This window comes from Phoca vitulina, unplaced genomic scaffold, assembly GCF_004348235.1.
Source record: "Phoca vitulina isolate PV1807 unplaced genomic scaffold, GSC_HSeal_1.0 scaffold9, whole genome shotgun sequence".
Classification (NCBI taxonomy): Eukaryota; Metazoa; Chordata; class Mammalia; order Carnivora; family Phocidae; genus Phoca; species Phoca vitulina.
Window position 1 is genome coordinate 52,591,318 of NW_022589712.1, and position 15,505 is coordinate 52,606,822.

The 15,505-nt window shown below is 48.6% G+C and overlaps 1 protein-coding gene across 1 annotated transcript in view; it reads right to left on the reverse strand.

Annotated features, from left to right (window-relative positions):
* Positions 1-5,851: 5,851 nt before the first annotated feature.
* The window catches only part of SOBP (sine oculis binding protein homolog), a 158,222-nt gene continuing 148,568 nt past the window's right edge, over positions 5,852-15,505 (reverse strand). Inside the window, exon 7 of the mRNA XM_032408132.1 lies at positions 5,852-7,771. The gene's annotated coding sequence lies outside the window, so the exon portion shown is untranslated. The remainder of the gene's footprint in view (positions 7,772-15,505) is intronic.

Here is a 15,505-nt window from a genome sequence, read left to right on the forward strand (position 1 = left end):
GCTAAATATGCTTCACCCTCCCTTTCATTACCAGGGTCAAAGGGCATGCCTTCAGAGCTCACTCCCTCACAGGTGCCTCTCTTTCTTTCTTTCTTTCTTTTTTTTTTTAAGATTTTATTTATTTATTTGAGAGAGAGAGCACGAGCGAGCAGGGTGAGGGGCAAAGGGAGAAACAGGCTTCCCGCTGAGCAGGGAGCCCGATGTGGGGCTCAATCCCTGGACCCTGGGATCATGACCTGAGCCGAAGGCTGACGCTTAACAACTGAGCCACCCAGGTGCCCCTCTTTTTTTTTTTCAAGATTTATTTATTTATTTGAGAGAGAGTAGGGGCAGGGGCAGAGGGAGAGGGAGAGAATCTCAAGCAGACTCCCCGCTGAGCACAGAGCCCCACACGGGGCTCAATCTCACGACCCTGAGATCCCAACCTGAGCCGAAAGCAAGAGTCAGACAGTCAACGGACTGAGCCACCGAGGCGCCCCTCCCATGAGCCTTTCCGACACAAATATTTTTTCAAGTGTTTCAAATATCAGAAATTATCTTCTATGGGATGTTTAAATGGAACGTGACGAGCTTGCGTGAGAAGTAGCAGAGGGGAAAGGACTGAGGGCTTTCCTTGTTGTCCTCAGGACCAGGTGCCTTCCAGCTGAGACAGCATGCTCCTCTGCCCCAGCAGCCGCGGCCACACAGCTGGGGAGGTGGCGGCCCCTCACCTGCTGCTCAGACCTCAGGGCTTCCCAACAGCCTCACCTGCAGAAGCTCTGGAGGGAAACCCAGAGCAGGAAATGGGAAAGGGGACACAGAGGGTGTGGAGGAGATCGCAGCGATTCAACTAATGCAGTTCCCACAGTGGATGACGGAAGATCTACACAGCAAACCCTCAGTCCTTCCTCCCTGAGTGCTGAGTGCTGGGTGCACCTAGGGGATACAAAGATAAAGGAGCCCCGGTCCCTGCTCCCGGGCTGGTAGAGCAAAGCAGATGAGTGGAAGCAAAAGCGGTGGCACGAATCCCCTTGAGCACGCCTATGTGTTGGATTAGGAAGCTGGCAGGGTTTGCAAACAAGAGTTCTCATTCGGAACAGGAATCCACTGGAGGTTAGGTAAAGAAGATGTGGACAGTTGACTTTTTCTGTAACTCGAGAGATCGGAGCTACTTTTGGGCTCCTCTATGTCACTTCCAGGGTTGATCTCAAAGATGAGATGACATACATGAAAGGGACTGGTGTAAAATTGGGCCACACATTCATCAATTAAATACTCTTTTATTCACACATGCAGGCATCTATCCATCCACAAGAGGGAGGCTAACATGGGAGTGTGCTGGTTAAATGTGGACTCTGGTACCAGACTGACCAAATGCACTTTCAGGCTTCGCCTTTACTTAGCCTCTGTGTGCTCCGTTTCCTCATCTATAAAATGGGAATAATATCAGTATCCTTCTCACAGGGTTGTTGTGAGGCATAAATAAAATGATGCAACTAAATGGCATTTTGTACGCACTGGATACATGTCCATGAAAATTAGCAGTGGATTTCATTCCCTCTTGGAGGGGTTCGCTGTCTGCTGGTTTGGCCCAACCCTGCATGTGAGGAACGGGTGAGGAAAGAGCATGATACGTTCCCAGAGGTCTGGAAGCAGACTGCCATGACATCACCAGGCATGTGTTCCGTTGGCCGATTCAGATTCAGACTGAGTTATGACCTGAGTTGACGCTGGTATTTCTGCAGCTGAGGTGATATCGAAAGAGCACGCACGAGGGAGCAGAGGGTCCAGATCTGGGCTCGAGCGCTCACTAGCTCAGTGACCCAAGCCCATCGCTTCGTCTTCCTGGACGGTGCCTTCCTGACCCAGAAATGGGGCTCGCCCATAGAACATGTGGTTTTGTGACAGTTGCCTGAGATCGTCTGAGTGACCGCCCCTTTCGTGGCATCTGGCATGGGGAGGCTGTCCGTGTTTCTGTCCATTTATTCAGTTGGCTTAGTCGACCAGGGATCCAGTGGTCCATCCCAGAAGTGACTATGGGGCTTGGATTCAGCTCCCTACAGTCTGTGAGGAGTGACGCAGCCCCTGGGGCCCCGGCAGCTCTGCTCCCGCTCTGGCGGGACACCCTGTGGCCCATCTAAACAAGTAGCAGGGGAGAAAGCCCAGCTTACGGCGGCTCCAAGCATCAGCACCCTGGGGAGTGGAAACAGCCTCTGGGCCAGCGTCCCCGTTCTCCCTGCCCCAGGAATTGAACGTGGCTGCCGAAGTGCCTCTCCTCTTCCTCTCTCCCCTCTCTCTGAGCTACCGACACAGCCCCCATCTCCCTCCAACTTTACTACAGACATACTGACAGTTGTATTTTTGATGTTATTCAAAACCAGGCGTCAGGAAAAGTAGGAGGAGGTATTTCCCCCTTCCTAACAGAAAGGTCAACGATGTCTCAATCTCGCGGTGTAGGCACCCAGTGACCTGGACGCTGCCCTGTGGGCGGCGGAGCCCTCGGGCGTCCTGGGCCCTAGTGAGGCGGCTGGACAGCGCAGTGGGCGCCGTGGACACCGGAGCCCGCGGCTGGGCCCTGCCTCTTACTGTGTGTAGCGCCTGGACAGGAAGCCCCCTCATCTTCATGCCTCAGTTTCCCCGGCTATGAAAGGGGAATGATGAGAACCGCAGCGCTGCCCTCACAAGGCTGTTGTGAGAATCAGACAAGTGAAGGTGTGGAAAGCCCGCCCCGGGCCATGCCCAGAGGGACACCTGTCTCAACGGCGGGCCCCTTTCACTAGAAGAATGACACAGACTGGTGGCAGCTGTTCATCCCAGCCACGGTCAGCATGATGGACCAGGAGACCATTCCTGGGCACTGATGCCTAGCTTCCCATCCACGAGAGTGTCCAGGGGTCACACTTAGAGGTTATGTCACCTCCAAGGCTCTCCAGGGTAAAAAGTGTCCTAGTTCCGTGACCTGGAATCCCTGCACAGAAACCCCGGGGCCGTGGCGGAGTCGTATTCTCTTGTGTAGCTCCCTGCACTCAGAAGAAGCTAGAGGTGTGCTGCCCCAGGGGCTGAAGCAGGGGGGACGCCGGCGCCCCCGTCCCGTGAGCACCAGAAACAAAATGGGGCTCTGCAGGCTTCCTGAGTTCGCTGCGCAATAGCTCTGGCCATCAGGCTTGTCCTGCCCTCTTCCATCATCAGGCTGGACTCGTGCCCCAACTCAGCCCCCATTTTCTCTTGCAAGGGTGGACAATCGTTTTTCAACGATGCAGAGTTAGGAGGGCCTCAGGGGCCTACGTGCGCGGAGCGCAGAGGACACAGGAAGAGCGGTATGAGCAATGGCCTCTTCCATTTAAACAAGAGCCCTGAGAGCCCAAGGGAGGAGCAGTGAATTGTGCCTGAGGGAGATCAGGCTGGCTTCATGGATGGGTGACATGTAAACTGAGCTTTGAGGGGGTGGTTTATTAATTGCAGTAATCATCATCATCATCATCATCATCATCATCATCAGGGTTTCCCTTGTGCTGGGCCTAGGAGATCCAAGGCAAATAAGACAGAATCTGCACCCTCAAGGACGTTGCAGACCAGCAAAGGGTACAGACAGGCGAGCAGCTGGACAAGCAGAGTGTGAGGGGCACCGGGACAGAGTGGGGCATGGAAGGGCTCTTGGCCCAGCCAGGGGTTCCTGCAGGCTCCCCAGACAGCATCACCCAAGCGGTTGGCTGAGTCCTGATGAGTTGTAGAAGTTGCCCAGAGCAGATGAGGGAAAGACATTCGAGGCAGAGGTACCCCGATGTGCAAAGACGGAGGACGGGCGAAGAGCAGCGGCATCTGGAAACAGTGCCCTTGGCTTTGCTTCTGTAGGGAACCACTAAGGACTTGTGAGCAGGGTGTGACATGTCCCAGGGTGAGGCCCTGTTGTAGCCGGTCAAGGAAGCTAGGACTTGGGCTCCTGGGGTAGAGGAGAAGCCAAGGAGGGGAGGAAGCAGTAACAGTCTGGAATGCCTTTGTACCCGGGCCTGGGCTCTGGCCTTCAGCCATGTCATGTAGGCAGCATGAGCAGACTTCTGTAGGCCTGCTTATGGCTCAAGCCGTCCTCCCATTGTCAAGGGAACGCCTACATGGCAAGGGGAGGGCAGCTTTGCAAAGCTGTGAATCTAGGCTCCAGATGTGCAACTGCGTAGACCTTGGAAAATATCCAAGGGGATTCCTAGTGAGACCAAGAAGTGGTCCATCTTTTCCATGGCCCCATCTTCCCATTACCTGTAAGCTACGAGGGCAAGGGCTGTGAACTTTATTCTTCTTCCTGTCTCCCCTTAGCATCAGACATGGGGCCCCGGGTTGAGTGGGGGTTTGATAACCAACAAGGAAGACACTGCCTGACTCATTTCTCAGAAAGCGGAGTGGCCTCAGCACTTGCCCACACCGGATAAGGTGTGGTGGGCAAGAACCACGAACACTCAACACTCCGGCTTAGTTTAAAATTGAGGGCCACTTTCGAACAAAACCGAATCACTGCCAAACTTACAGGAAGTCAAACTGACTCTTCATGAAGATGTCATCCGGTTTTCAACAGATTGAACGTGCGGCCTGGGCTCTGGCCCCAAACCTCATGGATTTGAATCCCATTCTGCAACTCACTGGCTGTGTGATCTTGGGCAATTATTAAACTCACTGAGCTTCTCGTTCTTCTTTTATAATAAAGGGGAAATAACAAGACCTTCCTCATAGGGTTACTCTGAGGATCAAATGAGGCCAATGTACATACACTCAATACATGCTAGTATTGTTGACATTATGATTTCTATTTCTCTTTATAGATAGTTTTGATAGTACTTAGGGAACACCGAGATTGGGAGAAGGAAAGGAAGGGAAAAGGTGTGCTTATGTCTACTGAGATGCCATGAAATCCTTTCATGTTGGAACAAAGGTATCTTTTGTTTCTAGAAGGGTCAAAATGTTTGCTCAACAATCTTGGACTACGACAAAAGCAAAATCAGCATCCTGGATGATTGTCTCTATGACCAAGTCCAGATGAATAATCCTACTTGGGACTCTGCACCAGACAACCACAGCTGGGGCCTATGGAGCTCTGACAGAGTTGTCGTCATAAACATAACCCCACACCAGGAACCTGCGAGAGTCCCTGTTTCCACGAGAGAAAGAAACTCGGTCTCCAGAATCCACTCCCAGGAAGGTCTCTTAGAAGAAACTGCTGATTGTGCCAACGTTTTTTTGATAAGTTAAACCACGCCCGTGTGGGACTCAGCAAATCAATTCACCTTTCTAGGCTTCAGCTTTTTTCACGGGCAGAACAAGAGCATGAGACGGGTCGACACCGGCTAGAACTAGGTACTAATGTACTAACCACCTTAGGCATTTTCTGATGTTTAATTCGGGTACCAAGGAGAAACCAGATGGACCCACCCATTCACATAAAGTTAAGACGAAAACACCTCCCAGCCCAGGGAGTTGAGAGGGTGTCCTGGTGAGAATGAAACCCGCTGGGGAGGTTTCAACCACTGGATGGTGCTCCTTGGAGCCAAAAAAAAACCCCCAACCCTGATCAGGACTGGGAGGGCAGTTGGGAGGGACAGAGTCTACAGACCCAGGACCTCACTGCTCATGCACCTCCGTGTTGTCAGCAAAGGGCATGCAGGGGAAGCAGACCCTCGAACAGGCCAGTGGGCTCCTGTTCGTGCGCCAGCATGACACACCGCAGGTCGGCAAGGCCAACGTCACCCCTGTAGCTCGGCATCCTTTAAAACGAACTAACTTTATTTTTAAAAGTTTTTTTTTCCCTGGGGGGAAGAAATGAGCGCCTTCTGTAACAAGGAAAATAACACAATAGTCATAATAATGAGAAAAGCAAAATAAGCACATGTAAGTGCATTTTTTTTCTTAGAGATTTATTTTTGTTTGATGACGCTGACACCAGTCAGGGAGAGAGGAGACTGTTGGGAGCCCCGCAGGGAAGTGAGCACCCAGAGGAGGGGCTGCTGCTTCCTGTGGGGGGAGGGGGGGTCCGGGGGGGGGTTGGTGTTGGGGTTTGTTTAATTTGTTGCTGGAAGTTTTCCTTTTGTTCTCTTTTATAAATCTCTCCCTGGGCTTTCGAGCTTCCCCCCCTCCCACCTCCCTTCCCCTGCCCCCCAATTTCATTTTTAAAAAGCGAGCTCGCTCGCCAGGTGTGTCCCCCAAGCTCTCACAGCTCTAATAAATAAGGAGCACCTGTAAAACAGTAGCTTGACTTGTTAAGTGACTCTGTACAAAGGAGAATATAGAAATACAGTATGTACACGGCATCCACGGGCCCGTGGTGCATCAAGGCCGGCGCGACACTGTCCCGGCCTCACCCGCCCGCCGCCTCCCGCTCGGCGGCCCTGGGGGGGGGGGGCACCTGGACCCCTCAAGAGGGAACAATTGCTTTATCTGAGTTAGTAAACAGATACACTGAATCACAAGGTGATTTGATTTTTTTTTTTTTTTTTAGTTTTCTTCTTTTTTTGGATTTTTTTTCTTATTTTTTCTCTTTTTTTTTTTTTCTGTACTCATCAGAATGGGATACTCCACAACTGTCTCACCAACTCAGTGTCAGTACACATGCTCTAGAGGACTTCTGGACTCGCAGCTACAACTGCACAAGTGCACACAAGAAAATCTACCCTGTTATCCTCCACCCACTGATTGAGGATCGAATTGCACATTTCTCTTAACCATGACAGGAGAAAGCAAACAGTGAAACAAAATCATGGGCGATCTTTCTCACTTTCCCTCTTGTTTTCACTGGTTCGTCCATACCATTCTAATTATCATGAAAGGACTCTGCGTATAGAGAGATTGCTTCACTGACTTCCTGGATCACCGAAAACCATCAGGGTTGAAATTTCATCCAAGTCTTTCGTGACGCCCAGCAAATAGTCCCCCTCGGATTATTTTACACCTTGAGGGCATTTTGGTCTTCAGTTCAACACTCTTGCTCTGTTCCCAAATGGGGCGCTATTTAGGAGAATTTAAAGAGAAAGCTGAGAAGAATAAACATTTACCGAGTTCTCTTGGCATTCAGTCTCTGAAAAACCACAGTATAAACTATTCATGCTGCTTCTTACATCTGTCAAATCGAAAATTAAAAGCCATAAAAGTGTAACACTGAAAATATGGCATTAAAAAGGATAAAGGTGGCCTTTGTAAAAATAACAAGAAAAGTATATTAGCCAATAAAATATTCTAACTCTTCATTTAAAAGTGCATCCTGGGCAGGACAGAGATGACGCTGAAGTGTTGGGACTCCAGGACGATCCCTCTCCGCCTTCAAAACGTGAACAGTATAGGTCCAAAACCGTACAATGCAAATCACAATTCTTAGTGTAGCAGCAAAACCACAGCAGTTTTTAAAATGACTAAAAAAAGATTTTTTGTTTTCAAATTTGTATCATCTTCCAGCCTCACCCTCCGAGCCTTGAAGATGGAGCAGGGAGAATACCTACGTTGGTCCTTGTGGCTTGTCGGTGTTTTGTTTTTCTAAAAACCAGGGGCGAAATCCCTACGTTCCTCTGGGGAGAAGCAGAGATGGTGGCCGCAAGAAGGCTGGGCCGCTTGGTGGGTCCAAGACGCGCCGGCTTCTCTGGGCTGGAGGCCACCGAAGGAGGGCTGCTTCCTCCGAGATGCTTAATGACAGGAAGCGGCTTTATTTGTTTGAGTTTTAGCCAGAGGGGGTGGTGAGCTGACCAGCTGGTGTCATTGGATGGCGTGACATGGTTTGCTCTGTGCCCTCTCTCCACGCAAGCTACCCTGTGAGTGAGCGTTCCTGGAAAAAGAGAAGAAGGGGCCCGTCAGAATCCACGGGATCGCACCACACCCCTACCCCGAGTGGGGGGAACCCAGGCAGGAGTCAGAGGTGGCCGCTCTGGCCGGCAGGCCCGACCTATGACGGATCCCCAGAACGAGAGCAGCACAGCATGATTCTGACGTGTCTTTAATTCACAGTTCTGCTCGGGGTCGGCCCTGCCAGCTTTGTGTGAGGAAAGGAAACACGAGTCGCTTCTTGGAATACCAAAACGAGCTCGGTGCACCACGCCCTCCCCCGAAGACCACAACAGCATCGCTTCGCCACCAGGCGACCTTCGCCCGCCACCGTACCGCACGCTTAACTGGCAGCTCTTCTGAATTGCCCAAGGTCGCCCCAAAGCGAGGCAAGGTCACCAGGGGGCCCTGGAGCTCCAGACCTCAGCCCGGTACTCCGCGTCACAGCTCTGGTGTTTGCTGTAAAGGAGGAAAGCCGAGAGATGCACTTTTTAGCACATGAATGGTTACTGTGGACACAGAGACCTCTCTTCAGGGGTTTCCTGCAGAGGCAACTGAGCTGGGAGAAATGCTCCTCTCCGTGGGTCTGGCCTGACAAAGGTGAGCCATTCCCATCTGTTGATATCCAAACCGAACAGTAGCACGAGACTGGAAGACAATAAACCAACAGGGCCTCGGGGTCCCGGGGCGGAGGCTCGGAATGGGATCGTTCACCAGGAAAGTCAGTTTCTGGAGAATGCCCACCCCAGCTTTGCCGCAGGTGGTAGGCTCTGCCTCTCCATCCCTACTGGCTTATTTTATTGGCTACCAGGCCCTTGGTTTGAAATACAACCTCCTGAGGACACTCAGTGATTCCTAGTAAACAGCCACTTAGAAGTCTGCCAAGCAAACTGTAAAGTCCCTGAGGTTTGGGGCCGTGTCTGCTTGGCCCACATCTCCACACCCAGCCCCCAGTTCAGCTAGACACATGTATGTCAAGTGAATGAGGGTCAAGCAGCTCCCGTCCCTCATCCCCTCAAAACAATTCCTTTTCTTTCCTGCTGATATGTGAGGATGTCAGAAATGTGAAAGGGTAAAATCTGACTAAACGTGAAGGTGGTGACAGAGGACTCGTAAACATCTTTACAACGGTTGAGATTATTCCTAGAACAACGAACACATAATTTCAGAGAGGTGATAGAATTGGAAAACTTGAAGGGACCCCAGAGATAATATAATTTCCGCATTTTATAGATGAAGAAAAAGAGGCCACAAAGAGACGTGCAAACTTGCTCAGGGTGTCTGTAGCATGAACTTAGCACAAGTATGAGGAGGTCAAAACACCCATTGGGAGGACTAAGTACAAGCCTGTGCTTTAAACCCTGCTCTCCAAGGCATGGTGTTAATGGTAACGATAATAATGATCAGCCAAAAACAAGGTCTGAAAATCTGAATGTGCATGACAGGAAATGCCTGAGTTCCCCAAATCACATTAAATCACCAGATCTGTGTGTATTTAATATGTATATTAAATAACCAAAGTGAAAATGCAAAACACCACAAATATGCAGCGGGTGTGGAATTACAAGGCCATGGAAACCTTTTCATTTGGCATGGTCAGATTTGGAAATGTGGGTATTTATCTCTGAATAAAGAGCTCATTTTTATTTCTTCCTTGCCTCTCTCTCTCTCCTTTCCTTCCTTCCTTTTCTTTCTTTCTTTCTTTTTTTGAGAATGAAACAATGGCAAGAAGGGTTACAGAAATAAAAATGCCAAGAGCCACTATCAAATGAGAGGCCATAAAGAATTGGAAAGGAGCTTCAGAAATCATGAATGGATCCAAAGACACAAGTGTAGCTTCTTCTGGGGCAGTTCTTTTCCATCTAGGGAGCAGAGCTTGGAGCTTGCTGTGGAGGGAGGAAAACCATCCCCACCTCTGGGCTTGGGGCCAAGAGTGACCAAATCTTGTAGTCAGAGGGGGCCTCTGAATCCTTTCTTTAAAAAGGAAAAGAAAGAAAGAAGAAGAAAAAAAGCATTTAACGCTTTCTTCCAGTCACTGGGAAACACTGCCATTTTGAATGACTTACTTAAGAACGCCTTAACTGCTTTTTCAAGGATGTGGCTTTTTTTCCCTGTAATGTAATCATGACCTCAAAAAGAGGAATATTTCTCAGATGAGTTTCTTTATATTCAAATCACCTTTGGACAAAGGCCAAACATGGACAGCATCAGCCTACTTGGAGAAAATTTCAAGGCTTTCATAAGGGACTGGGAAAACGGGATTATAATGAGAGCCATTCTGGAACCTTAACTACAGCGTTTGCCATCCCAAACACTGTAATAATCATTATTATTCTCTGGTATCTATTATTGTCTGGTAAATAATATGTGTTTCCCCCAAGTTCTAAAGGGTGCAGCTGCGCCACACTCTATTTTTTGCAGCCCCATTCCTGCCGCTCTGAAAGCCTCCTCACACCGAGCTTGTTTTAAGAGAATGGCAAAGTAGACAATTCGTGCTGTTTCCTTCCCTCTTGCCACATACTTGCCGGGTCTGGGACACCCACAGAGCCCAGATGGTGGCAGTACAAGTCCCTGTCTGCTGGTAACATTTGAGGAGGGGGTGGGACGGAGGTCATCCCCGATTGTTCCCGTGACTCTGGCTAGTCAGGGGACACGGGAATAGACTCTGGAATCAATGACAATGAAGAACCAAGCTTGGGCTTCACCTTCCCCAAGGGATTGGTATGCAAAGTATGACACTCAAGAGTGGGGAGGAAGCAAGCTTGCAGTTTTAGAAAGTGATCATGAGGAAGCTCCGGAGCCGAGCCACTTCCTACGTTGCCCTTGCCAAGCAGAGGGATCTTATGGAAAATCCATCCACTTTAAATTTCTTGATCTGAACGAAGGGGAAATTGCTATGATAAGTGGAGAGAGACACAAGTTACAGTCCAGCGTGTCCCCTTCCTTAACCTCCCCAAGCCTTGATTCTTCTGTGAAATGGGTGCCTCGGGGAGATTTTTCTATTATATCTTCCATCTCTCAAGCTCTGTGACTGTAGGATTTTTGGACCAAAGCCAGTATCAATTATGCAGGATTATGAACTTGAGCATAACATAAGGAAGGCTATAAATTTCTGAACTCCAAAGCCCAAAGTTCCAGAGACTCCTTTCTATTAATCTCACACACACACACACACACACACACACACACACACAGCTCTCTGGCAGAGAAGTTTGGAGTGTCCCTATGATGCAAGGAATTCTGGGGAAGTGGCTATCCTTGTGCCCCACATTTGGGTCTTCCTGTGAGTCGGGGGTTCATCCCAAGGCAGGACAACCCAGGGTCCTATTACATGGAATATCACAAGTATACCATGCATGTACCGTATTTGGAGACCGGCTCCACAATGCATGGTCTCCAGCAGGCTCATACGGCCAGGTGCCTTCAAAATTCTAGGCACGCTTGTCCCTTCAGGTCGGAAGAATGAAGTACTTTCCTTAGGGAATGCATAACCAAGTGCACTGAGAGAGCCTCTGCCTGCCTAGCACTTTTCTTTCTTTCTTTCTCTTTCTTTTTTTCTTTCTTTCTTTCTTTCTTTCTTTCTTTCTTTCTTTCTTTCTTTCTTTCTTTCTTTCTTTCTTTCTTTTTCTCTTTCTTTCAAGTAGGCTCCACGCTGAGTGTGGAGCCCAATGTAGGGCTTGACCTCACGACCCTGAGATCAAGATCTGAGCTGAGATCAAGAGTTGGACGCTTAACCAACTGAGCCACCCAGGTGCCCCGCTTTTCCTTTTTTACATCAGGAAAGTATTGCTAAGAATGTGATTGAGTTACTCATCCTCCTTTACCACACAAGAATTTTCGGAGAACTACAGAGAACAAAAAATATGCCTGAGTACTAATAAATTTTTTCGATGTTGATACTGTCAAAATACCACCATTCTCACCTTCTCTTCTTTGGCCTTTACAGTCTAAGACTTACGCTGGTTGCATTCAAAAGGAAATTTTATAATTTCTACACAACCACTCCCAAAAGTAAATGTGTGTCCAGAGAAAAATGTCTGTCTTATCCTACATTCCAACATTTGCAAGCTGGTCCCTCCATGGTGCAAGAGTCCACCTCTGCCGGGAAGCCTGCCTCGATTTATCTAATCCATTTTCCAAACTTTTATTCTTCTTTCCTTCCTCAAATACCTTTGTCATTAGCATAATCAAAATCCTGGATGTCGGTCGTGTCTTACCTGTTTAGAAGGCAAGCTCCCCACGTCTGTCATATTTACTCCCGGAGTCTACAACCCTGTGGCATCAACTCTACGATGTGCAAGAGATGCCCACTGCCGAGCCGCTGGCCTTTGCCCATTTACCTGAGCCCTGCAGTGATGCGGTTCCCCCGGGCACGTCAGCCCATCACTTGGCACGGTTAAATACAGCCATTACGTGCTGGCTTTGGCCATGCTGTTTATCTGGGGCAATAATGAGTCCCTGAGGACTGAACTGCTCTCAGGTAACCACAGCTATTCTGGGACACTCACAAGAGTAGAGCCCTGCGGTCAATGAGCAGAGTCACCTGCGTTAGCTGAGAAACCCAAGTGTGATGCCAGAGAGTGGTCTCCACGATGCGCCCTTCCTAGAAAAGGCTGCAGCGTGGCGAGGTTTTGCCAAAAAATGGTTCCTTCTCTCCCCCATCAACCATTGTTTTGTGAAGTTTTGAAACAGCTTTTACCAAGACGGAAAGGGTTTTCATTTATGAAGTGGGTGGCACCTCTTTTCTTATGGCTCATTAGTTGGCGAAGTCATTGAAAAACATCCCTTCTCCTTGCTAGTGTGATTGTTATGGGACATAACCAGGGGTGGGAAGAGGGGTGTGGAAGCCAAGGGTGAGCTTCAGTTAGCTCAGGGCTGAGCTCTGGTCTGAACTAAAACCTCATCGCCACAGTGCTGCCCTCCCCACAGCTCTGATAAGCCAAGGTTCATGTATATTTAACAGAAAAAAAAATTAAGCCAAACATCAGGTCTTGCTTTTCTTTTTTATAGGTTTCTCCTTTAGCAATATCTCCTATTTTACTCTTTAATCAATAAAAATCACAACCATATAAGACCACCTACTGGGATAACTCCATCTTTAATTCTTTGTTTGAAAAATTAAAATTTTGGTTTTCTTTGCCTGGCTGGTTCTATGAGTTAAATGGGTAAGAGGCCTGTTTATTCTCCTAAGTGGTCACTGCTATTTCTCCCTGACCTCTAAAAGTTCCTAGGGGACAAAGAGCCCTCAGCCATGGAACCCCATCTTGTGCACTCATACAAGTTCTTTTCTTCATCCTGGACAACTGATCTTCTTTAAATACCTCAACTCCTTTCTGGAACCTGGGAGTTTGAGCAAAACAAATGACCCTGTCTGGCCCCTTCCTAAAAGCATGGGGGGATTCATGAGTACATTTTCATCAACACACAGGAGCTGGTGGCTACATCCATTCACAAAAGAGAAAAATAAAAAAAGGAGAATTACCTAATATAGCTAATGTTCTGCAGGAAATTTTGACAATGAGCCAAAAGTTCTATGCTCTGGCTTTTAGGACTGAGCACTTCCATGATGGTTTGGGAAAGCTGCATTTTTTTCTCAAATTTTAGTGAGCACCTACTTTATATTAAATACTGTACTAGGCACTTTTATAGACTTATTTCACTTGAAAACAAGCCCATTGTATATACTTGTTTCACTTATACACTTATTTCATTGAAACAACAATGCTACTTAAGTATTTATTATTGTCCCCATTTTGCAGATGAGGAAACTTTCCTAGGAAGGTTAAGGAGCTTCCTTGGTCAAGGTCGCTAGCTAGAAAGGGGCAGAGTGGGTTGAGTCCAGCTCCCGTGACCCCAAGCTCCATGGTTCCAATGGAGTGCTTCCCCCAGTCTGGGGTTTCATCTCTCCCCTTCCTTCCTGACAAGTGGGGGTCACAGTCCAGGTCCTTCGCTTTACAAACAAGAACTCTGAGAAGTTATTTGATAAGAAGTTATAATTACATTTTCAATCAAGTTCCATCCAATACACAAACTAGCTAATGCTAGTTCATGTGCCTTCTAAAAATTCTGCCTTGGACAAAAAACAGTAGATGTTTATTGTGTTAAGACTGAGTTTGTTATTTCTCTATATATTATCTGGACATAGGCATTTTAGGTTTAAAAAAGAAGAAGAAAAAGATCCTAGAGCAAAAAGCAGCTTTCTGCAGCAAGTAGCTATGGTCTACGGAGCAACAGTAAATTTTAGGATTTCAGGCGGGATCTGGAAAGGTGGTCTTTCTGGCACTTTATCCCTTCTTTACAACCAGTCATGAGTAGAGGAGGGTAGGAAGGACAGCGGCAGATACTGGGAGAGAGAGGGAGAGGCTTCATATTCATGGAAACTAACTCCCCTGTACAGAATGAGAGCAAGCATACTGACTCCCCACCACCCCGCCGCCCACCCCCGCCCCCACACAGCCAAGGAGATGGAGAATGTGGTTAATAATTGCTTCCCTGCAACCCTTCACCCTCCCAATCCCAGATGTTGAGGTACAACTTACTTCCTCTCTGAGACCAGCTGCCCAACGTGACGAAGCAAAACCATGGGTGGCAAAAGTATGCCTCTGGTTCTTGGCACGGAGCGTGTAACTCAAGCAGCTTGGGTCATATCTTGTGTCCCACTGAGAGGAAAGGCAGATGAGGACTCAGGTTCTAATCCTGGCTATGCCACTCTGACCTTGAGCATTTGCTCTGTTTGTCCCAGTCTCTACTTGTTTTTACAAGTTGAACCAGACATCTTAGAATTTCTGGAATGGTTTTCCTAACCTCCACGGTTGACAGCGTGCAAGTGTTTCCTTACCTTCCATTACACATCCAAGGGAAGCAGGTTCTGGGCTATAGGGGCTACCATGACAATTCTTTTAGCAAGCACCTACTATAGGCCCAGGTACGACCTGGGCGTTTTCACCCAGGTTATCTACACTGGAGCCTGATGACTCTATGAGCTAGGGGCTATTATCTTCATTTTCCTCCGACATGAGATGTGCTCAGCGATTTTGCATGGGGACTCTGGAGCCAGGCTGCCAGTCAGATCCCAGCACTGTCGTTGACTGACCAATGACCTTGGGTAGGAGACTTAGCCTCTTTGTGCCTCAGTTATTTCACCTGTAAAATGGATTTACTAATGGTATCCCATCGCGTTGTTGTGGGCATGTAACATTTGAACACTGCCTACATATAGAGTGGGCTTGATAAATATTAGCTGACACCATTATTTAATGAGAGTACAGGCACAAAGAGGTTGTAAAGTGTATCCAAACTCTCACAGCTGGTAAGAGATACGGCCAGTTTTCAAATCCAAGCAGGTCTCACTCCAGCCTTTCTACTAGGGACAGTAGCTGCTGGCTCTTGGGCACCTGTGATGTGCCCCACTGTCCATGCTCTCTTACCAATCCCTCACAGCAACGGGATCGCTACTCGTGACCGAGAGGAGACAAAGTGCTTCCTTCCTCACCTACGAAATGGCTCTGCCGGGATCTGGACCCAGGCTGGCCCAACTCCAAAGCAGAGGTCCTTTGCCACGAAACCACACCACTGCCTACCTGCACCGCCAGAAGCCCACTGTCACCACGTGTGGGCGCTTCAGAAGAAGGCCTATGGCATGGGAGGTTAAAAAAGATGAAGGACATCCCCAAAAGCTGTCCCCCTCCCCTGACAGTACCTACAGGCCCCGGGGAGGGTGGGATTCAGCTGCTGTGGA